General features: G+C 39.2%; 1 protein-coding gene across 3 annotated transcripts in view; it reads right to left on the bottom strand.

The window, feature by feature from the left end:
- The window catches only part of col8a2 (collagen, type VIII, alpha 2), a 127,101-nt gene that overhangs the window by 40,625 nt on the left and 60,614 nt on the right, over positions 1–25,862 (bottom strand). The window contains exon 1 of one of the 3 annotated variants that reach the window (XM_077196164.1): positions 11,818–12,586. The exons of 1 other annotated variant lie outside the window; for it this stretch is intronic. The gene's annotated coding sequence lies outside the window, so the exon portion shown is untranslated. Of the gene's footprint in view, positions 1–11,812; positions 12,587–25,862 lie in introns of those variants that run through there. One more of the 3 variants, XM_077196163.1, reaches the window with a different exon arrangement.

Raw genomic sequence — 25,862 nt, 5'->3', positions numbered from 1 at the left:
TCCCTGAACTACCTACATTGGAAGGCACAACCTCAACAATCACCATGACGGAACCACAAATCATGCCTAGAATCATGAGAATCCCATGGAAGCGGGATGGAGACGAGTATGGGTAATGTTACTAATGTATTTCTGGAACAAACTTACTGAAGAGTGCAAGGGTAACAACTGGAGCTGTTTTTAACGGTAGTGCTCTCAATTCCCCTAAGAAGTCGTCGTCGGAAAAACTGGGAACACATATAAAGAAATATTATCCAAGACTTAAGCTGAAGTAAATAACCTCCAAAGCCCTATTCCCATCTCTGCTCTTGCAGACCATTCATCAAACCGTTCCCATAATGTGAGAAAAGAGGGTAGAAAATCTTGGCCTGGGAGGACAAAGACAAAGTTACAACTGGAGTTTTATTTTAAGGATTTGACCCAGTGAGGAACCGGCCCTGTTCTGCTTCTTTGCTGTAGTCTTGGAGTCCCTCATCAGTTTGGCTCCCAGAGGCTGAACAAGAGACTAATGAGAAAGCCGGTCAAATCAACCAGCATCAAATTAAAAGAAATCAAGTCCCTTTAAACCTCAAAGCCCATCATCTGACATCCCATTACGATTCAGTTGGGTTCAGTTTTGCATTCAGTTTAGGTCTAAACTAAACAAGGCTATAAGTGCCTCCAGCTGGATTCAGCTCTTATTTTGATATTCTGTCAATGGCTTCAAGGGTTTTCTACAGTTTCCTTGGAAAAGCACTGCAAGACATCTTGCATGCAAAAAAAGATTTTATTCTGCAAAACACAAAGTTTCGCTATTCTGGCTGCTGAATTAAAACACAGAAAACCAAAGAAATACTAAATGTATTCTGTAAACTCTTCTGTGAAGCCTTTCTTCCTTCCTTGAGTACGAATTATATTTTGAGTAGCAGAATTTGATCAAAGACGTTTTTGTTCTCACTGTGCCAAACCAACTATGAGAGATGGTTTCCATCCAAAGTTGCGAATTTAACTTGTGCGCAAATTGAAATATCGCATTCAATATTTGTGAATAACCCAGCGTTTCCATTCCACGTGTTCAAGAGAACAAAATAGTCACTTCCAGTATCTTCCCCGATTGGAATCGTCTCAGAGCACACTGATGAAACGCAATAAACGCTGCATGTTATCTTGCGTTCGGATGCTGGAGCCAGTTGCACCAACAGGGCTTACGGCTGGTCTTAAGGCAAGTAGGTCTCAACTCAGCATGCTAAGTCCGACCTAATAGTTACGGCAGTTGCACCATGCAGGCTTAAGTCCTCTTCACGTTAAGACTGGGCGTAAATCTTGCGCCTAGTCAGTAGCAGGCGTAAAGTCAAAATCTAGGCAAGTTTCTATAGTAACCACTTGATAACTCAGCAGTAAAGACTTATACACAGACTTTACAATGAGAGGGCTTTTAGACGGGAGAGAGTTATTAGGGACAGAAGCAATCCATTGGACATTTACAATGATGAGGAGCTGATTGAGAGGTTTCGATTCTGTCGGAGAGATATATATGAACTTGTTGAAGAGCCTTCCGCGATCTGCTCACCTCTCCACTGAGGCCGAGTCTGCGGTGATGAAACACCGGAAGATAGTGTACAACGTAACACCAGCAACGCACGCTGCTAGGCAACCGCTATAGTTCCGTGGCCATTCACAGGAACGCGCATCGCTAAAACCAGGCGTAGTTAAGCCTAGGCTTAAGTTTGGTTGGTGCAACCGATGTTAGGTCGACTCTAAAGACTTGTATTAACTAAGACCTACTTAGCAGTTAGGACCAGGCTTAGTAAAGCCCTGTTGGTGCAACTGGCTCCTGATGTTTGGTAACGTAATCATGTGAGACGCTTCTGGGAGGGAATTAAACTAAATTATTCTGATGACAGACTTTGGCTCAGGCATTTCTGAATGATCAAACCAAAATTTGAAATGCTGTGCAATTGGTCCAATTGTTATTCCAGTTATCCAATCACATACACTGTTGATCCAACTTTTGTTGCGCATAGAGGGATTTATTCAGTAAATGTATTTCCATCGTAGTTTATGTGCATGTCTTCATATCTGATAAAACATGTACCTGCCTAAATTGAGCGCCAACGTTTTTTATGCACATTTTTATAATTTATGTGCATGTTAGCATTTCCATTCAGCGGTTTTTAATGAGAAATCCCAAAATGCGCATAAAAATAGGTGGCTACTGTCTCATCACAGACATCAAATACACTGTAGTAAAAAGAATTGATTCATACAGAAAAAAAATAATGTTTCAGATCTTTTTTCTTCAGACTCTTTCATTATTTGTGATCAATGTTTTATTCAAATACATCTGGGGTCCAGAACCATGCCAATCAATAGCTTGCTACCAACAGTATGCACAAACATTGAAAAATGATTAACTGAAACAATGAAACAAAACACAGACGAAGGTCTATTTTTAATAACAGCAGATTTGCATACAGTGTTTGCACTTCCCATGTGCTCTGTTGCAAATTGAGAAATATATTCAATGTTTTTGTGATATCAATGATAATATAAAAATGTAAACTGCCGTTCAATGTGTAAAGCTGCATTTATTTGATCAAAAATACAGTAAAAAATATATTATGAAATATTATGCAATTTAAAATAGCTGTTTTCTATTATTTGAATATATTTTAACATGTAGTTTATTCCTGTGATGGCAAAACTAGCAGATTTTCTAGCAGCCATTAGCATCCACATCCACCATCCAGTCTTCATTGTCATGATCCTTCAAAAATCATTCTAATATGCGGATTTGCTGCTCAAGAAACATTTCTTCTCATTATCAATGTTGAAAACAGTTGTGCTACTTCAAATTTTTGTGGAAACCGTGATAATTTTTTTTTCAGGATTCTTTGAAGAACACAAAGTTCAACAAAGCAGCATTTATTTCAAATGTATTTTTTTGTAAAATTATAAAAAATCTTCCCTGTTACTTTTAATCAATTTAACACATACTTGCAGAATACAAATATGAATTTAATTTTGTTAAACTTTTCCAAACTTTGAAATGGTGCTGATAAGGCATCTTGAGATTGTGACCGTGGAGATGTTTGCTGGGTCTGAATGACAGAGAAGCTGCTGAAAGAGCTGGAACTGTGCAAAAGGAAAAATAATAACAGTTACTTGCCAAGCTTTCCCATTTCCATCTACTGCCAACGGAACGGAAAAACTCGTCCACATCCAGTGCATTTTCAAGAGCCAAGGGAAAGCAAATGAGGGAATGCCGTGAAGAAGGGAATGTGAAAATGAAAGACTAGGAAGACAAGATAGATAGATAGAAAGATAGACAGACATTGTATTGATCCCTGGGGGGAAATTTAGTAAAACAGCAAGATTACTGGAAAGCTAAAAGTATGACTTAAGTAACAAAGGTTGAGGAGAGAGATGTTTAGTAAGGTTCTGGTCACTCGGTGTTAAAATCCAAACAAATAACTCATGCACTGCAAAATACTTTCTTAATCAGTATATTTATCTTGTATATTAAAAATACCTGAACCTCAAGTTGTTTTTACTTAAACATTAAACAGATTTAAGGGTTAGTTCACTCAAAAATGTAAATTCTGTCATAATTTACTCATCCTCATGCCGTTCCAAACCCGTAAGACCTTTGTTCATCTTCGAAAAACAAATACAAATATTTGAATGAAATCTGAGAGATTTCTGTCCACTTTGATGCTTAAAAAAATTCAAACTAATCCATGAATTGAGCAGTTTAGTCAATTTTTTCTGAAAAGACACGATTGCTTTATGATAAACAGATTTAGAATAAGCTTTTATTCACATATAAACATCTCTTGATGTGCAAGAACCAATGAGGTTCATTCTCTTGTGTTATGCAGCACGTTTGAGCCTCCACAAGAACCAATGAGGTTTGTTCTCACACGTCAAAGCAGGTTCAGTTGAGATTCTGTTTATGTTCACTGATCAATGTTTATATGTGAATAAAAGCCTAAATTCATTATGTTCATCATTTTAAAATGATCAAGTCTCTTTTAGGACTAAACCGCCCGATTCATATGGATCCCTTTTATAATCTCTTTATGAACTTTTTGAAGCATCAAGGTGGTAGTTGCATAGACTGTCAATGGAGGGACAGAAAGCTCTCAGATTTCACCAAAAAGATCTTAATTTGTGTTCCGAAGATGAACAAAAGTCTTAAGGGTTTAGAATGACATGAGGGTGAATAAATAATGACATAATTTTCATTTTTGGGTGAACTATCCCTTTAATAGAAGAATGCGTGACGCTCGAGGTGTTTTCAGCCTCTGCCGTCTCACTATATGAGGACATGAATACATGAACTTCATCTCCAGAGCCGTTCTGAGAGTCACTTCATCAGCATTTAACCATTCATTTGAGAAAAAACTATTGCCATATCATAAAGACTAGTGATGTCAAAAATATCGATATTTCGATAAATATCGATACTGAAATATCTGAACGGTACCAATACTAATTTCCCGAAGTATCGATATAGCCGAGCGGTCACTAATTTTCTCCAAAGGCGCGTTGACGCGACAAACACCACACTTGCACGTCTCATTCGCTCTGGTTAAAAAGCAAAATTTAATGGAAAGATGGCGAGTGCGGCGCCCCCGCGACCGGCTTTGGTTGATTGATAAAGAACACCGCGTGCGGGCATGTCGGAGAATAGCGCGGACACGCGTAAAAAACACACATTTCATCATTTCAATTAATTGGATGTACGTTTGATTGCTAAAACTTAATTGCACCATTCAAATTAAGTAGAGCCCTGCGCGGGACTGTTTTCTTCATCCCGCTCCCGCCGAATTTCTGACCATTATTGCCCGCTCCCGCAACGTATGTGTTACACTCCCGCCCGCTCCCGCAATATGTATGTCCACCCCCGTCCGCACCCGCAAAACTTTGAGAATTTATTCCCGCACAATAATAGAGACGCATTGATTTTCTGTCTTCTCCCGTCCCGCAGGAAAAAACGGATTTGTATTACTATTATTAAAGAGATTCATGGGGTTGTTTGTTTCGTTTCCCTGGCCTGCATGTATTCGGAAGCACTGATCAGGAAGATGAATAGTAGTCCAAATGTCAGCCTTGCTTAGGTTTTGTGCTGTAAATACCTGTTTGAGGTTCTTTTCCACATCATTTATTGACATCTCTCCATCATGTCGACTCACTAGGCTACCTCCCGATCCCACTGTTTTTTCTTTTAGCCGCCCATTCCCGCCCGCAGCAAAGTTCAAACCGCCCGCTCCCGCGAGAATTGCGTTGGGTCCAGCGGGACCCGGCGGGACTCAATTCCAATGCAGCCCTCTAAAATGAAGCCCCAAAAGATTAAAGAGGAAAAAAAATGGAATACAGAAAAATTTAAATGGACTAAACGGAATTTGGAAAAAAATTAAAAAGGATTTCATAGGGCCCTAGAAAAAGAGTGCATTCCCATAGTTGGAAGTGATTTGTGATATTACAAATCAGCCCTGAGTCTAAGCCCAGATCTGTGCCGCATTCATCAGACTTAAAGTAAAGCTGTTCATTTCCGCAAGCATGTGTTCATTTGTGTCCTATTGAGAATAACAAAACCAACACATCTGTTCAGGGCAGTACACCTTTCCCCTCAATCAATCAAACAGTTGACATCGTTACACCGTAGCGCCCATAGAATAAACCTATTGGCCTACACAGATAACCACCCCTTTCCTGGATGTGTTTGCACCTCTTTTCCTGTCCAGACCAATTCATGCACAACCCACTGGAATGAAGCCTTATGCAACAGGATGTTTGATTGAGCCACCGGCGGCCTTTTTCGCTCAGGTCTAAGATGTTCACGCACTCCCTCACAAACACACGCACCCTCATCTAATCGCCGATGCAGGCTAAGCACGTTGCTGATTGCAGAGTAGGCTTATGCCAAAGCTCTGTTTCCAACAGCTTTGAGGGTAATTCCTCATTCGCTGTTTTTCTTTAGTCCGTTATACCTTAAGTGGAGAACGGGCGGAAGGAACGAAGCCCGCAGTTCCTCAAAGGAATGTACCGCTTGCCTTGTAGCACCATTGAACAGGACTGTTTTCCTCTCTCTTATAGTGAGCGAAAAACATCTAGAAGCAAATGGTTATGGTGAGAGATGGGGGCGTGAGTTCCTGGAACGTAAAACAGTCAGGCATATGCTTTTCCCAGAGCATGAGTGGTATTCTCCTTAATTTCCTGTTTAAAGTGAACACCAAATAAAAGAGGTATGAAGGTTACCACACGGCTGATGAGAAGTACCTTTCTGCCAGCATTGATATGTTCAAAATAGCAAAGTATGACATGGTCGTATGCCAAACAAAGCAGGTTAACAGTAGTTAAAGCATTAGTTATTCCATAATTAGAGATCATAAACTTACAATGAGCAACATCACTATTAACCTTGGTTAATGTTAATTATACATATACTACTGTTTATTGTTACATTAACTAATATTCATTTGTACAGAGTTTTTTCACAGGCATAGCAAAACCACAAAGTACATATAAACGCATAAACTTCCACAACATCCAAAAAAACCCTCAAAATGTAGGAGAGCAAAAATTCCTATTATTAATGGATATTTTTGTAATATTGTCCAGGAAAAAATCCAAATATTTGAAGCAAGATCAACTTAAGATTTATTTTGAGAAAATGTATCGGCAATTCAAGTGTATTTAGTTCAAGACATTCAAGATAGGCATTCAAGATAAAATGTATGGAAACAAATCTTAAAGGGATAGTTCACCCAAAATTGAAAATGCTGCAATAATTTAGGATACTCATCCTCATGTTGTTCCAAACTAGTGTGACTGACTTTCTTCTGTGGAACACAAAAGATGAGTTTTAAAAAATAATTGGCAACCAAACAGTTTTGGTTAATATTGACTTCCATTGTGCACTGTAAAAAATTATATGATCAATAAGTCATGACAACATATGTTTTTACATTACCTTAACTCATCAAAATATTTTTTTCATATTTATAATATCATAATATTAAAGCAATTTCAATTATTCAATTATTATAAAAAACATTTATATATAAGTTATATGAGATTCGAAAGTCAGTTTAATATATTTTAAGTTGAAATGATTTGTGCAGCTAACTTTATTTTACTTAAATTTAAGGCAGCAACTGAACAGTTCTTTTTTTCAACTGAACAGTTTTTTGAATTACATTTTTTAGTGTATTCATTAAAAACCACTCAAAGCATATCTTATTTTATGTTCAACAGAATAGAGAAAGTCATACAAAGTGGCTTACACAGTTTCAGTTTTGGTTGAACTATCCCTTTAATATCTTATGTAGTTTCAATTCAATTAAATCTAACTTGTTTCAAGATTATAGAAAACAAGACAAACTGACTAATAAAGCTCATCAAGAAGTCATTTTTTGCAGTGTACAACTTGCAATGTTAAAAATGTATTAGAGTAAGTCAAATTTACATTAACCAAGATTAATAATTATTTCATGTTATCTATGACTGTTAACTGTAAATCTTATTGTAAAGTGTTACCAATGAACAACTACTTTTGAAGGTACAATAGTAAACAAATAAAAATAACCAATAATCGTAATCTTTTAAAAGCTTCACAATTGCTCACATGTACACACAGCACCAGTGGCACAGGCTCACATTCCCATGTAACAGGGTTTAGTTGCTCGGTCAAGGTCAGCAACTCTGCCCTCTAGTGGGACTCACTGTATTACAAAATCCATGTAGATCACTGGTCTTCGTACCAGTCCAGAACAGAGCTGGAATGCACATTTTGAAAACAAACATCTGAAGCACTATGAATAATACAAAAAAGAAGAATCTCCATGAGACAGTACAAATCCAAATACTTTATAAGTTTGACACTCAGTCCTGTCCCATGTTCTAAACAGATTAGTTTATTCCTTCACCTTTGGTGAGGGTTCGCTGGCTGCAAATACAAGACATCGCCTCTAATAAACCCAAAGTAAAAGTTCAACCTATTGGTGTGTCAAACATTTCCCATATGCTTTTTAGTCTGCATTGGGCCAGGTCCTGTCTCTCCCACTGATTGAGCATGTGTAATGGATTTCGTATCATTTTCCTCTGTTGCACGATAAAATAAAACTAAAAACTAAAATGGGAATTGAATCTGCAGTAAGCCATTACATGCTGAATGAAAAGAGACATCCATAATGGTTTGGATACAAGCTTTGTTTCTTTTTATTTCTCAGATATGGCTTCTCCAGGGCAAACATTTACATCCACCTTGAGCTATAGGGATCTAAAGCACAGGGAAATATAGTCTCCAACATCCACGATGGAATTTAATAGCTTATAAACAAGATTGAGTGAGTGAAGTTTCCCCAGAATTAAAAAGGCAGACGGTTGGACAGGAACAAAGGCTTACTGACCAGCACAACCAATGAATGTGCACCGATTATGAATGGTCCATATATAAAAGCCTCCATCAGGTTGGTTGGAGTCATGTAATGTAATAAAGAAAAAAATGCATTTCATCAGCCCCAACCAGGCAGAGCTATCTGACATCATAAAACGCAGTCAGCAGAGTTATTGGGGCATCCCAAAGGTGGGCATCCATGGTTACAACATTGCCTCGCCATTACGACTCCACACTTCCAAACTATTTGCCTTTGTGTACTTAGCCCAAGCGGTCAAAATTTGGCTGGTTAGCACGACCCCATTAGCCCCTGCTGGTAGATACCATAACTACATTATCTGGACCAGAAAAAATTCTACAAGCAAAAGTAATAGTAATAGTAATAAACACACACACACACACACACACACACACACACACACACACACACACACACACACACACACACACACACACACACACACACACACACACACACACACACACACACACACACACAGTGTGTTTCCATGTTTTATGGGGACTTTCCATAAACATAATGATTTTTATACTGTACAAACTGTATATTCTATTCCCTTACACTAACCCTACCCCTAAACCTACCCATCACAGAAAACTTTCTGCATTTTTACATTTTCAAAAAACATCACTTAGTATGATTTATAAGCTGTTTTCCTCATGGGGACCAAAAAATGTCCCCACACGAACAAGGATTTCAGATATTGCCATCCTTATGGGGACATTTTGTCCCCATAAGGTAGGATTTACCAGGCCACACAGACACACACACACACACACACACACACACACACACACACACACACACACACACACACACACACACACACACACACACACACACACACACACACACACACACACACACACACGATACTTAACTGAAAGTGCTCAAATTACTAAAACTAAAACAGAAATAAAACAATTAATTAAATCTAAATAGAAGTATTTAAAAACTGAAAATAACTAAAACTGAAAAAGTCTAAATATTAATAAAATCTCTAATATTACATAAATAATACTAAAATAACACTGGTCCAATGTTGTTTTGGACCCCACTGACTTTCACTATATGGACAAAAACAGCTAAAAACATTCTTCCAAGTATATTATTTTGTGTTCCACAGAAGAAAGTCAATCATACAGGTTTGGAACGACATGAGGCTGAGTAAATGACAGAATTTTCATTTTTGGAAGAACTAGAACTATCCCTTGCCACTAAACCATGAAATGGACTATTCAGGATGTCATTTTCAGCTCACGTAATTGCCTGAAAAAGTTCTGTGGTCCCATGAGCAAAAATGGCAGATTTAAAATTGAAAGATAAACTGCTAATGCAAAACGGATAGCTTTCTGCAGGTATTATAGATCTCCTTGGCTTCACCTAACTGAAATGCACATATGGAGAGAAGTGTCAAAGTGTGTTTGAGGGAGTGAGGTGTTTGGTAGATTGAATCTATCGATGTAATTGTATGCAGAAAGGTGGGACGCTGTCTGCTGCATCTCCTGATAACCAGGACCAGACGAGACGCATCCATCAAAAATCACATCATACTTCACAGCTGACTTTCCCGTCCTCTAAACTAAGCACAGACAGCATCCCATCTAGAAGCTTTGGAGCGTCTCCAGCCGCAGGAATTGGAAGTGTGTGTGGAGGATGATGGGCCCTCACTCTGTGGAGTGTCTCAGACACTTTTTCTCTAACCTCTTTTTTCCACTCAGGGGTTCAGGTCACCTAGGAGGCTTGTGTAATGTGGTAGCGCTAACGGCACTGATGCACAGGTTTGCAGTCAGACCTCAACCGCTCCTCCTCCTGAAAGCCATCATGCTGAGGCGCCAAATGTTTTTAGAAGAGAGCATGTCGTCTTTTCCAGACTGGGTCTGTTTCAGTTCTGTAGAAGCTGGGCCCTGCTACTCAGACGAGAAAAAAGTATTATTGAATACTATTCCCCAGTGCTCTTGGTGAAGAATGTATTATGAAAGCACATTCCCTTCTCTCTCACAGACCTCTCTCACTCTCCGTCTGAAATTAAGACTGCAGTATGGAGCTCATGCCATGTGCAGTAGTTGATTATGTGTAGGAAAGCTTAAACATTACAAAGAAGCTCTTTTAGATCTTTTTTGACATATGATGACATAAAATCATGTACAAAACTTGCTGATGTGAGAACATAACTGCTGATGAAGCTACATCTAAAGTTGAATAAACAAGACAAGATTTTTCCACTCAAGTCAACAAGAAATGCTGTTTGCAACTAATTTTACTTCCATAACCTGACATATTTTATATTGTTAAGGTTGTTTAAAAAGAGAAACAATGTAAGGCGGGACTAATTTTATCCATACAAACTGATTGGATCGTGAAAATGTGGGCGTTATATATGAAAACAAAGGCAGGTGGTTGGAGAGGGGTGGCTGAGAAAAATGGGTATTTGTGACATCAGCAGTGTAGGCGGAGCAAGCCATTCAATTTTGTGAAAAGATTATGAAGACATTTTTTGTAAAATTTAGAAGAATGGCAACCAAGGAATCATTCAAAATAGGACAATGAATGTTTGTTAAGTAATAATTATTATTATTATTATGAACAAACAACAATAAATAATAATAATCATCTCATAATAATTTTTATTAATGATAAATAGGGTCAATTTTGGTTTCATGTTGACTTTTCATGAAGAAACTATTTAATGTGAGATTTTAACCTCTGAAGTGGACTATGTCTACAGGACAAGACATGCAACACTTTCATAATAATTATAATAAATTACTTCCAATTTGGTTTAATTTTGACTTTCAAACGAGCTGTTTGAAAGTGACATTTAAACCTCTGAAGAGGACTGTCTAAAAGGTCAAGATGCATACATTTCTGAAGCTAAAAAGTGGGCAGGGACTTGAGAATCCTGTGGGTGGAGCTAAAATTTAAGTGAGTGGCATTGGTGCGCAACAGAGTGCAGACCAAACAGTCCCAGGTGTCAGTTAGAGCGAGGCTGCTGTAGTTATATAACTCTCTCCCTCTCCAACTTCAAAACAGCTGTGTGACCTACCACACTACCTGAACCACACAACCTATACAGCCACAAGCACACACAAACGCACACAACCAGCATCAGCATAAATGCAATGGTAGCCACATGGCTCTGTTTAGAAAAATACGCCACATATTTTGCAGAGATTAATGGGGCTAGAGCACTAAAACATTCAGTTAATCTGCCTTGTGTGTAGCAGTGCGCTGAGAATTATGTTGGTCTCATGATTGAGATGTAAACCCGACTGTTTTTCCTCTCTTTCTCTTGGTCTTGCATTTGGATTCAATTGCTGTGAAGCAACGGGATATGAAAAACATTTTCAAAGATGACATATGCCTGCACTCAGAGGGAATGAAAATGAAAGATTCAGATATGAACTTACCTCACCCTTTTGTTTCACCTCAATTTCTCAGGCAGGTAACTTCTGCAGGTCAGGTGGTTTCTTTTCTGTGTTCCCTCTTCAGACAGTCATCTCTGGAGAAATAACTTGAGAAGATGTGATGGCAACCCAGCAGACAGGGAAGTCTCGGGAATGCCTTGGCACTTGGTCGCAGTCAAACAGTGTTTACATACGAGTAGAAAGGACTAATACAACTCTAGAGAAAGTTCTGGTTCTCAATGGCAGGTGCCAATCTGATTCTTGTTCTTACTTCTGTCTCAGGAGAAAATTAAGTCCATGTGCTTGTCGCAGTGAAGGAAAAAAAGTCCTTGTGGTGTTGTCTCCAGACTGGATACAAGTAGATTTCAGACGCACCTTCTGAATCTCTGTGCACTCTCACAGGGTGGAAAGTAGGAGGGAGAGAGAGAGAGAAAGAAAGGGAGAGGGAGAATGTGAGAGGCAGGGTGCTCGACTTCACTAGGCAGTGGCTCTCCTGACTCCAGGCAAGAAGAGGACTTCCTTACAGGGCTTTTAACTGGGGGCAAAGCATCTGGAAGGTCCCAGTCTCTTTTCTTGCAAGTATTTTTTTCCAAACAGAGAGAGTGGATTTTTTCACTGGTACCCTCCATATAAAAGGCAAGTGTCTGCGGCCGGGTAGAATAAGGAAGCAGTATAGAGGATGGGGTGGGGTAGGTGGAGTAGAGGGATGGATATGCACCCCTCCTCTTTTCCTGGTAACCATTTAAGCCCTTGTTTTCCCACCTCCAACATAAACATCTGCAAACAAATGCTTGCACTCATACAAACAGACAAATCTTTCCCAGAAAGCACCTTTTGGAAAATTCAGGCTGTGCTGGCGCAGCTCGCAGTGCATCGATTTCACGTCAGCGAAAGCATTCTTTGCTTCAAAATGCCTCTACTGTGCTGTCCTTAACGTTCAGGCACAAGATTATAAGCATGTATGCAGCAATAAGTACAGTGGAAGTCTGTTTTAGTGTAATCTTGCCAGACTCTCAGCCAATTAAACCAATCAGTTTTATGAGATGAGATTAAATTTCTTGGCTGACTGATCTAGACTGTAAACCACTTAGCAACATTTCCCAAGTGGAACCTTTCCCGGATGAATTGCTACGATAATATGTACAAATGCTTAATCCAGAATGTGTAAAGCAGCGTTTTAAGGCTACAATTCGAGATACGCATTAACACAGTTAATGGCCCCTATTACCAGATTTGAATTCTCCTGGAATAAAAATCCCTTAATTATTTTGGATAATTATTTGAAGAGTGTGTAAGAACAAGCAGTGTTACAGAACATGTTATCTAAACCTAAATTAACCATCATCGCAGCGCTCTGCTCCTAATCTGATCCCAATAACAATGAGCTCATTCAGTTCCAATTAGCCACTGTGCAACATATACAAACTGTAGATAATTCGCAACACCAACTTTATCCTATATCCAATCCTATTTTGATTGATATCCAATCAAAAACCCAAGATTGAGCGCACATTGAAAAATGGGTTTTTTGAAGCCTCGGGTAGGGCCTGATATAGCTTTGGATAATGCCAGAGGAGACGGAGCAACAAGTGGGCCATTGTGCTCGCAGGGAGCTACGGCTAAGACTAGCCACTGGATACCTTCCATCCATGCAGCCCCTGACATGGTTGGATATTAGGTGCGTTATCAGATGCTAATCTGAGTTTGTGTGTCTCGTAAGTAATGGAACAGACAATAAAGAGGCACGTGGCTAATTACTGACCTGTTTATATGCACTACGTTCACATGGTGGGCTTTGAAAATTGGACCCAAAGGTCAAGAAAACACATTTGTGTTCAGCAATTCATTGGTTTTAACCAGCATGACAAAACCTGATAGTGATGAAGCAAAGTATGGGCTAATTCACACTGCACCAACATTGCAGACATACTGTATTCTTCAGGGTTTGTTGGATCAGTATAATACACCTTTCAATGTCTGTTGCCATTGGCAGACACTTGTTTTTGAATTGCCAGATATTCGTTTGTCACGTTGTAGAACGTTTAAGAAGTGACATACTGTAATCTGGCAACTCGAAAACAAGTGTCTACCAACGGCAACAGACATCGAAAGAGGTGACATACTGATCTAACAAAACCTGAAGAACGTGTTTGTCTGCGTTGGTTGGAGCAGTGTGAATTAGACTTAAAATGATAGAAAAGTACATACACACTATTTCTTGATTAAAGGGGGATTTCAGGTTCAATACAAGTTAGGCTCAATCGATAACATTTGATAATTATAAGCTTAACATTTCTGCTTTTAAATTGGCCCCATTCGATTCCATTGCAAGGCCATCAATTTTTTTTTTAATAAAACTTTTTAATAAATAATTTCTTGGGAAATCAACATGCCAAAAATGCTGTCAAATGATCTTAACTCATATTGAACCCAAATATTCCATTAAGAGTAGACTTAGTGCTTTCGTGTGAATTCAAACCTTTATTAGTGCTGGATAAACATAACCTATTGTGTTCTTGAACCATGTTGTTGGCTACCTCTGAATATGCGTGATTAAAAGGAGTGGGGCGAGACTAAGCTCTTAGTTTTCATGACCAGGTGAACTGTTTCCAATGAGGATAAGCATATTTTTGTAATGACCGCTCTCCTCAGTGGGTTGGGGACTTTGAAGACCACCATTAGCCCCAAACTTTAATAGCAATGGCTTTTCGTGTTCTTTGCCGGTTTGTTTGATCCTATCCAAGCAATTTTCTCAATGAGAGTCACTCAAAGATTATCAGATATTGAAATGAGTATGAATAGTGCTCTGCAAAGGGAAAACAGACCTCGGTTTTCCTCCTAAACGTAATAATCTTACTAATCTTAGCTGCTGATCATGCCATTAACCGATGTAAATAGTCAAGGATCCTTCAACGAACCCCTTCAGGTCTTGATTTCTATCACTTCAATGTCCAAAGAAATGTCTGGACCATGGTCTGTTCTTGCTATAGCTGATGGAGGATCTATGAAACTACTCAATGTCACTGTTAAAGGAAGTTAACCAAAAAAAAAAAAAAAAGATGATGATATTTTTAATGTTTCAACTGTAATTTCTAGACCTTGAAAAATCATATAAATTAATAGCATTGTATAGCTCCATTGGCATTTTTATATTGAATTTATATTTTCACAACAAATCACAAACAAATGGAAAAGATCATGGGGTCTCGAAAATTGTTAGCCATTTAGTCAAAAATGTGGAGAATCATTGCTTTAAAGATATAAAGATAAAATTTGTGTTTTTTTAACAACTTAAAGGAAAAAAGCTTAATTCTATTTTGAGGATTGTGAATCAACAACTATCATAATATGGGCTCATTAATCATATGACATCATCAGTGTCAACAAATGGGGAATCGGAAATTCTTACTTGCGTTGAAGAGGTCCTTACAGTCTTCACAGAGGAACGGATGAGTTTTCCGTGTGTCATCTTGTGATGTCATCAATAGTATCCTGTGTGTGCGGTTTTGAGTTGCAGGCTGCCATTCACACCCAGGTGTCAGGGTGTTTTTTTTACACATCTCAGTGAAGTGACTTGGGGAGTGGAAGGGAAGGCCTGCCACTGGAGCTCATTCACAAACCAGCTGACCTCACCACCTCCACCCTGCCTTTACAAGGTGAAATTGACCCATGGAAACAGTCCTGGTAATAAGAGTTTCCCAACTCTTTCACCCTGTCATGTTCCGTGAGTGAAGTGTATAAAAATAAACAGCCATCACAAATCTGAATGCCACGGCATTCCATCAGAAAAGCTGTTTTGCTTTATACGACTGCCAGGAACGACTGCTAAAAGTAAGCTGTGACACCTGCGACGGTTGACACCCCACCCAAGGCTCCAGTTTTCTGAGTCAGAGCTCATGTGTGGGCCTGTGTGTGTTTTACTGAAGGACCCACTGTGTCCTTGTATGTTAATATGTTTTGGGTGGAACCTAAGCACTTTCACAGCCCATTACCTCTCAGCAGAGCTGTTTGGAACGAGGAACCAGAGGAAAAGGCACCACTACACCACTAGAGGCACTAGACAACCACTGAACCCCAAACAGTCATTTAAATTTACAAATTTAGGTTGTCTTGAGGGCTTATGAACTTAACAATAAGATGATGAAGATGACATACATTGGGACCAAGCCAAAGATTACTTATCAAAATAAAAAAGGATGCAAAACCACCATTAAATGTCCTGGCACTATATTTCAAGATGGCCACTTTGTGAACATAGACTAAATGTGAGTCACATTAAAGGACACATTAAATTGATCAAAAGGTACACTAAATACATTTATAATATTAAGAAAGGTTTCTATTTCAAATAAATGGTGCTCTTTGAATTTTCTATTCATCAAAAAAATCCTTAAAAAACGGTTTCCACAAATTTTTTCAACATTGATAATGAGAAGAAATGTTTTCTTGAGCAGCAAATAAGAATGATTTCTTATGGGTCATGTGACACTGAAAAGACTGCAGTAATGGCTGCTGAAAATTCAGCTTTGCCATCACAGGAATAAATTACATGTAATATATATAAAAATAGAAAACAGTTCTTTTAAATTGTGAAATGCACAATATTACTGTTTTACTCCTAATGCTGTTTTCACAACAAGGCCCTGGCACTTGGCTTAGTTTCAATGTGACATATTATTCGCGTGATGGAGCCCAACCTTTGTCTCCTGTAACCTTAAAGTGGAATGCCTGGCATCTGGTAGCTGGTAGATGTGGATGAAGGGGGGCTGGTGGATAAACACTGAAACTGATATAAAGTTCTCAGAGAAATTCCTTTATATATGGTTAGTGAGGCTGCCAGGGCTCAGGCTGGCACAGGAGAAGAGAAGAGTGATGCTCTGCCTGACCCATCTTGTACCTCAGTCATGTTTCCTCAAGGTAATTATTTTACATTGATAAAAGGAGCACTAAAGAGGTTGAGAGATATGGAGGACAGAAGGGACACTGTCCTTTCTCTCTGGGTTAGAAGTGCACGATATAGATTAGAAGAGCGGGCAGGTAAACTTTACTTCTGGCTGGATGAGAAAGAGGAAACAAGCACTAGATGACAGGAACCATTAGGAAATTCCTAACAAGGGAGGAGAAAAAGGAGGGAGTTTACATCACTACGATTGCACTAAAAGCCTACTTTCAGCAAGTCTGATATCCTTAAATGACAAATAGTACTTTGTTGCCGTTTTTAAGGCCAGCTATTTTGTAGTTGATCTTAAACTGAAAACATCCAAATGAGCATTCAGACAACAAAAGGGACACTCAACTTGACCATAAGTTGGACTGATAAGTGGAATTGAATTCTTTGGGTTATTTCCACTTTTTGCTGATTAGATAGCTGTTCACATCCTCCAAGACGCAACAAATATCATACAAGTACCACATCACTTAAAGTTAATCTTTAAAAACACCAAAAATGTAATAACATTCTTAAAACTTTATCAAATCTCAAAACAAAAATCGATTTTTCATAATGTATGTTGTAGCATTTAAATGACTACTTTTTGTTAAGTTTTTAGTGTTTTATTTTTAATTTAGAAAAAATAATATTGAATCTTAAGCATTTATCATTTATTTCTTTAATAATTATCAGCTTATCGTTATTAGCCAAAATGCTAATATAGGTGGATCCCTATTTTTGAGTCAATTCAGGTGCAATAAAAGTACTTAGTATCATCTTGGAAATGTATCATATCTATGCATTTTCTGTTGCTAAAATTTAAACAACTGATTAAGTAATTCATTAATTAAGTTCCTAATTAATAAATACTAATTAATTAATAAATAAAGCCAAGTCCACACAATATTAGTGTCTGTTTGCATGCAAAACCTGATCTAGACTATTAGTCTCAAAGGGATAGTTGCCCTAAAATGAAAATTGTGTCATACTTAACTCACCCTAATGTCATTCGAAACCTGTATGACTTAGGGTTTCTCTCGAAACACAAAAGAAAATATTTTGAAGAATGCTAGTAACCAGATAGTTTTGATTACCTTTGACTTCTATTGCATTTACTCACCCTCATGTCATTCCAAAACTGTGCGACTTTTTTTCTCTCTCTTGGAACACAAAAGATGATGTTTTGAAGAATATTAATAACCAGACAGTTTTGGTTACCATTGACTTTCATTGTATGGAGGAGGAAAAAAAAAAAACACCGAGTCTCAAAATATCTTCTTTTATGTTCCACAGACGGAATTTTTATCAGTAAGTATTATGTGGTTTATGGGTAAGTGAAAAGAGTAAAATCTTAATTATTGGAGAATGACTAGGCTTCATAATCTCAAAAATAAAATAACAATAATAGTAGTAGTAATAATAATTGCCTACTACACAGAAAATGACTGACAGGCAAAGGCAGACACGCATGGACTCACGTAGACAAGCACACAAACTTTAAATGTCTGGACGCTGCCGATAAGAGCTCCACTTTCACTGATTGTTATCTCAGAGCATTGAATGTTTCGGTCTCTCCTACCCCTCAAATGTTTATTCACGTGCGACACAGGATGAGAACATCAGACTTAAGAGATAATTGGGATTGAAAGGGTTCAACAACTGAAAAAAAAAAATCATAGTTTTACTTCGTTTTTCTTTTAAAAAATAATTTTCTATTTTCAAACCAGCAGGCGGGAGAGCAATTTCCTCCACAGCAGGGGCAACAAAATCCCAAAACCCAAACAATCATGTTAGAATAAATAACGTAAACTCCCTGAGTTAAAAATCCCAGGCATAATTCCAAATTCCTTACATGGATAGATTTTAAGGGCCACAGCTTTTATTTTACTGCTTGCGTTCAAACTTCCAATCAAACTTAGTGTGGAAAAGACAGAAGAAAAGCACATTGCAGGCACTAGCACTGTGGTTTGAACTATGCACACAAGGGGGCAACATTTTTGAAAAACAGTCAACAATAATGCAAGCCATTGTGATGTCCAGACTAACCTCCCTGACTAGACAACAAAAACGACCAAAAATGTGAAAACAAAATGAAAAATTATCTACAGAACAAATCAGTGCAACAAAACTGCAACAGATGTTAAGAAAAAGCAAGCGCTTACAGTCCATTCTTCGCATCATCAGTGTCCACTGAGACTTTGTTTGACAGTAAATAAAAGCATGCCATGAATCTTCATCATACACTCAATAGAGTTCACCCAACTGACTCCCTGGGAAAAACACTGACCTCTGACAATTTCTATGTCCTGGTTTGGATCGTACATGACCCTGGTTGAGAGTATCATCCCATAACGACCCTTCAACATGCATCCAAGTGCCCCGTCTCACCTAGTTTCCTGAGAAACCATATCAACATGGCCTGGCCTCAATGACAACAGGAATCCCTCCCTAAACAGCTGCTTCCACTAACGTCATTTTACCAAAATTAGAGATTTTTTTTTTATGCTCAGATTATCTGGGATGGAGAATCTCTAAAATCATTCCTCTGTCATTTATGCTAAAAAAGCTGTTCCATAATGAGAAATATAACTTCAGTTTATAAAGAATATAATGTGCCAAGCATAACAAGAAAGGCAAAAAGAATTGGGTTGAAACACCAGAAATCCCAGAAAAACAGCGTGGATTATTTAACTAAACTTATATTACAGACAAAAGCGGAAGCAAAATTAAGACAGAAATATATGTGTGCACTACTTGAAACAGGCTGTCAAAAAGTTGAATAAATACTATGCTGTCAACATATGTGTAAAGGCTATGCCAACAGACTGCATTTTATGTGGGGAGAATGAGGCTGACATTATAAAGGAACATTTTTGAAAACAGACATTTGTTCCTCAGAAAAAAGCTGTGCAAAAGAAAACACCACCAGTCTACTCGTTTTTGAGAGCAGCGAAAGACATGCCAGAAAAACAAAGCGCTCTAACACTGCGCAAATACCAAACATACAAATATGAACTTTAGACCACCCATGGAGGTGGCAAACTTACAAATGAGCCCAAGCAGACTTTCTGTGACCAGTACAAGGCTGTGAAGCTGGGTGAAATATCTGGAAATTTGATGTGGTTTTCTAAATGAGCACATCATCTGCAGAGTACAGCAGTGTTATCCATCTCAATTAGAGGGTTTGAGTTCATGATTCAATTAGGAGTGGCTGACTCATGGTACTTTGCGAATTAGTGCCCAATGGAATCAGAAAAATAGCTTTAACTCTTGTTGAATGTTGTAGAGAAATTAAGACACCAAGAAGAAACGCAGGTACTTCATAATGTGATTTTAGGGGGCAATGAGTCCATCAGATGTGCCCCCCTCAGGATCCTACTATGAAAGACGAGCTACTATAAAAGACGGAGATCTTTACTGTTAATATCAACATTTTTGTCAACCAAAACTAATTTATGTTGAAGTTACACAGTCAGAATTTGTTTTTTATCTTTAGGGGTATAACAGCTTGTCACTTAGGCAATGCCCTTAAAGGGAGAATTCTGTATCAACAAATAAGTTTGCAGTTAACACAAACTTTCCAATGTTGCACCTACAAATCAGATTTACAGTTTCCAAGTTTTGAGTTGTAAGCAGATAGAGAGCATCTCCAAAAACTAAAGCAATTCCATAAAAAAGAACTGCATATTTGTATGACTGTAAATGAAATTAAAATGTAGTCACTCATATAATTCAACCTCACTACATATTCTGTGACACACAGAAATCACCAGATTTTTGTTAAATTCTTGTCTAGCCACAAACACAGTCATTTGTAGACCATGTTTGTTTGTTTCAGGGTGGTTTTCTCTCTCCAAAAGTATTTGGCAGTGTAGCACTACGTCCACCACAAACTTAACGGGTTTCAGGTTTAGAGGAAGCCTCTAAATACAGTAGTATGAAGAACTTTAACTTTTAATCTGAGAACTGTTGATTAATCCTCGCTCTTCTCCAGGAGTAATTAGTAAGACCTTTTCTAAAAAAGGTCTAAACCTTTTCTAAAAAAGGGTTTTAATATTGGCTGTCCAAACCAAAAGGCCAGTCTTTTTTGTTGATGTTTGTGTGTACCATTTTGACAATGGGCTGGAAGATTAGAATGGTTAAGATTCTGATTGATGGTCTCAGGATATCCTCGACTGTTAACCCGATCTTATCTGTGGCCTGTACCTCTACTATCTCGGCACCAGGAACCCAGAAGTGTTCTGACCAAGTAACCATGCACAGAACAGAGGTCTCTATCAAGACTCAAAAAGGATTTCCACTCTACACTCATTTTCCAGTACATTTCAAATTTCATAAAGACAAAAATAAAAGACAAGGATCACAGATTCAAGGCCTAAAGTAATATATTCCTCTCTCTAGAAAACTGTATAGTTTATTTTAATTTTGTTTTAATTTACTATATATTATTGACAGTATTCAGTCGTAATGCAGTGCAATTCAAAATACTTCTCTCACGTGTCGAAACTCAGCATCCATGAAAATTGCGCTTTCTGCGACTAACGCTAAATGGATAGTTCACCCTAAAATGAAAATGATTATCATTTACTCACCCTGGTGTTGTTCTAATGCAGTATGCTTTATTTTTCAGTCTATAAAAGGAAAAATTAAAAAAGTCCCATATAATGGCAGTGAAGAGCAATTAACATTAAGCTTTTAAAAAGATGAATGATTCCATGCAACACGTGTCATATATCCTACATGTTCTTCGGGTATACAATAGAGTTTGGTAAAAAAAAAAAAACGAAGTTTGTACGTATTATTATTTAATGAAAATCCTGACCGTGGATATCCTGCACAACATGCGTGTTCGTGAGAATCAATAAGTGCCGCAGTTCATTCCGACTCACCCAGAAAAAGCACACAAGTTGCGAGAAATCAAGTTTAATAAAAACATGACATCAAATACAATGCCTAGAAATCCCAAAAAAGTATCTGTGTACTTTCTTCCCTGAGTGGAATATATCCAGACCTGAGCTCCGGTTGTCAGAGACAGTCAGAATGACAGTTGACAGATGTTAAAGCAATAACTTCTTGTTATGAAGAACACAACACATATATTCACCTCAGAGAAAAAAGTACATGGATTGTATTTCATGCCGCATTTTTCTTTGTCTTGATTTCCGTGTGGGCGGACCTGGACCGTGGAGCATGGGCAGAGCAGGCTGTGCAGGCGACCAGAGCGGAGCAGGCTGTGCAGGCGCCCCATCGGAGCATACAGTTCAGGGGGCCGGGGCGGACCAGACAGTTCAGGGGACCGGGACGGACCAGACAGTTCAGGGGACCAGGGCGGACCAGACAGTTCAGGGGACAGGGATGGATCAGACAGTTCAGGGGGCCAGGGTGGATCAGACAGTTCAGGGGGCCAGGGCGGACCAGACAGTTCAGGAGGCCAGGGTGGACCAGACAGTTCAGGGGGCCAGGGTGGACCAGACAGTTCGGGAGACCAAGGTGGACCACACAGTTCAGGTGGCCAGGGTGGACCAGACAGTTCAGGTGGGCAGCTATGGGGTTTTGGGTTGGAACAGACACCGGTTTAGGAACAGACACCGGCTCAGGAGGAACAGACACCGGTTCAAAAGGAACAGACACCAGTTCAGGGGGAACAGACACTGGCTCAGGAGGAACAGACACCGGCTCAGGAGGAACAGACACCGGCTCGGGAGGTACAGAACAGACACCGCCTTGGGAGGAACAGACACCGGCTCGGGAGGAACAGACACCAGCTCGGGAGGAACAGACACCGGATCAGGAGGAACAGACACCGGATCAGGAGGAACAGACACCCGGGTGGCCTTCTTGTCTATGGGCTCATGCGAGGTCACTGCGGCCGTCTTGTCCGGGGACACCGGCATGGCGGCGGCCATCTTGTCCGGAGACTTTGGCTCGGCAGCGGACATCTTGTCCGAAGACACTGGCTCGGCAGTGGCCATCTTGTCAGGAGACAGTGGCTCGGCAGACGTGGCGTGAAGAGTCTCTGGCTCGGCAGACACGACGTGAACAATCTCTAGGTCGGTAGACGTGACGTGATAAGTCTATTGTGCGGCAAACACGCCGTGAACAGTCTCTTGTGCGGCAGGCACGACGTGAACAGTCTCTTGTGCGGCAGGCACGACGTAAACAGTCTCTTGTATGGCAGGCACGACGTGAACAGTCTCTTGTGCGGCAGGCACGACGTGAACAGTCTCTTGTGCGGCAGGCACGACGTGTACAGTCTCTGGCTCGACGGGCATGACGTGTACAGTCTCTGGCTCGGCAGGCATAACATGAACAGTCTCTGGCTCGGTGGCCATGACATTATGCGTAGGCTCGGCAGGACTGACGTGAAGTGCAGGCTCAGCGGGACTGACGTGAGTAACATGCTCGGCAGGGCTGAGGTGGAACACAGGCTCGGCAGGCCTGACGTGAAGAGGCTCTGGCTGGTCAGGCGTGACGTGAAGATGAGGCTGGTCAGGCGTGACGTGAATAGACTCAGACTCGGCAGGCATGACGTGAAGAGGCATGGTTGAACCGAGTGGCTCAGATAGCCCCCATCTAAAAAAAATCATGAGGCATACAGAGTCCGTCAAAGTCAAATGTGCCAGTTCTATAAAGTCGCTCACATACTCCTCAATAGGACGTTTTCCTTGACGGAGATGCATGATCCTTGCTGCTGGATTAATTTTCGTGAGTTCTTCTGTAACGCTGTGGTTGAATCATCGGAGGAAGCAGGATCCATATGCAGCACACTTTATTCAATAAACTCAAAACTAGACAAAGACTCAGGCTAGGGGACAGGACTTGGGAACAGAACAACCAACATCAACATTACAATATCAAGAACTCACAAAGACTGAACTAGACACAGGGCTTAAATACAAAAGCAAACAAGCTAAACACGATAACAAGGGGGCGTGGCTAATCAGAAACACCTGGTGAGACTAATAAACAATAAAAAAACTACAAAGGACTACAAAACAGGGACAGAACAGGAAAAAACAAAGTTACAAAATAACAAGTCCACTTAAGACAAGGGGAACAAAAGACTGGAATCACAACACAGGGTGAGTAAATTATTAAAATGTATTGTTTTAGACCATTAGTAAACTGTTTGTTCCTCAATGAATAAGAACATTTTAAAAAAGAAAGAATTTTCCAAGACAACCAGATTTTAGGACATTTTACATTTTATCTCATTTTCCATGTGTTTTCTAGGACTGAAAAAATGGTCATTAATTTTCCAAAATTTCCAGGATGCGTTGGAACCCTGTCAAAGATTGAGAAGGACTGAGGTGACTCAATACTCCTTAGATGTCCTAGTGAAGAGACAAATGTTACTCTGGATCTGTAGTTTAGCATTTAAGAAAATAAACATTTTATTTGTGTGGGGATTGTCATCTTGTTAAATGGATCATCACACCCAAATCTTTATACTGTGGGCATTATGAAGAACTGGTTCACATCCATTTCAACTCACTGAAAGCTAATAAAAACTCACATTCACACAGGGTCAGTTCTGTAGGTGGAGATAGGAATATATGTATATACATTATCTCTCAGAAAACCACATTAAAGCTTGGAAGAAGCATCAGACTGTAATGCCTAGAAAAGGGGAAAAATACAAGGTTATGTTAGTATTTTTTGTATAGTATCTTGACATCATCTTCAAGTCATTATATAGAGAGGTATAGATATAAAATCTAAAAAATGTTTCATAATTCAGCTAATAATTCAGTGCATTGTAAGTAATACAAGGCTAAAAAACGTTTCTATCCTCTTACCAAAAACTGTCCTGAAACATGTATTTTTGGTTTGTTTGTATTGTTTGTTGATGGACAAAGCCAAATGGACATAACCTAATTATCACAAAAAAGGGGAAAAAACTTTAGGCCATTTGGACAAAATTGAATGATTTAATAATATAGTAATAACTTATAACAATAACGTATTTCACTAGTAAATTGCTGTTGAACGACAAAAACAACCACCAGATGTGAAAAATTATATTTTACAATGACTCTAAATGCACCACAAAGCACCGTCTGTTGTTCTTCAGACAACGGCAGCTGCACTGCTTAACGTCCCACTGTTGGACCCTCTAGTATACTACAGTGATATACAGTCACACTTTACACTGTTTGGCCAGCAATTTAACCATGTTTAATCCAGCTACTAGCTAACGGTATGTTAAAGTTAGCTGCTGACTAGCGTCACGTGCAGCGAAGCGATGTTTCTGTTATTCTAACGTCCGTTTTCAGAGCATCCAAGAGAAGAACTGGCATAACAGTAGCACCGAAATGAAGCACAGAAATCTGAGTTGATATTTGGTCTGGCAGATAACAGTCATTGAGGCACCAGTGCCGTATTAGCACCGGGTCTGTCTGTAGCTACCCGCTAGCAAAGCAAAGCCAGTCCGTCACTAGCCTATAGTGCGTTGGTCTCTTTTTTTATTACTTATTTCTCTGCATTGAGTGACAACCCTTTCAAATATAAGACAAAAACAGAACAAATAAAAGTCTCAGATTCACTGTCTGTAATTGCAAAATTCCTGCTTACTTATTGTGACATGATAGCAACACTTCTGCTGTGATAATGCAACTTAAACTACGCTATCAATATCCAAAATAGCCGAACATCATGTCACCTATTCATGTTTTTTCTTGAAGTTGGCAGTAACATATCAAAACTTTTTAATTAAATATAAAGGAGTTATAAGAATTGAATCCTTAGGAACTTGGCTCCAAGGAACTTGGCTCCTACCTTAGGCACTTGATGAGGTCTGCTCTTTCTGCTGGAAAATGACTCTAGCGGCAGCGTGCGTCGAACACGTGTTCCACAACAACAACAACACTAGGCTGCCCACAAATGCACTTGCCTAATAATCCGCTTGATATACTTGGATATTGGCCGATGCCGATTATGTTAAAAAATGCAAAAAATCGTCCGATTAATCGTCCGACCGATTAATTAGTCGACCTCTATTGTCTTGTATAAGTGTCAAAATTCAGAGCGTGTTTTGCTGCAGACCATCTTTCTCTATTAATTGTCAATGCTGTACAGCGACTGTATATACTGAAACCTCTAAGAACGACTCGGTTACTAACG

The sequence above is a fragment of the Siphateles boraxobius genome, unplaced genomic scaffold (assembly GCF_051911475.1).
Source record: "Siphateles boraxobius isolate OS27281-9 unplaced genomic scaffold, OSU_SipBor_1 35, whole genome shotgun sequence".
NCBI lineage: Eukaryota > Metazoa > Chordata > Actinopteri > Cypriniformes > Leuciscidae > Siphateles > Siphateles boraxobius.
Note: the sequence above shows the minus strand (reverse complement) of the source record. Positions and strands in the feature narration are given on the sequence as shown.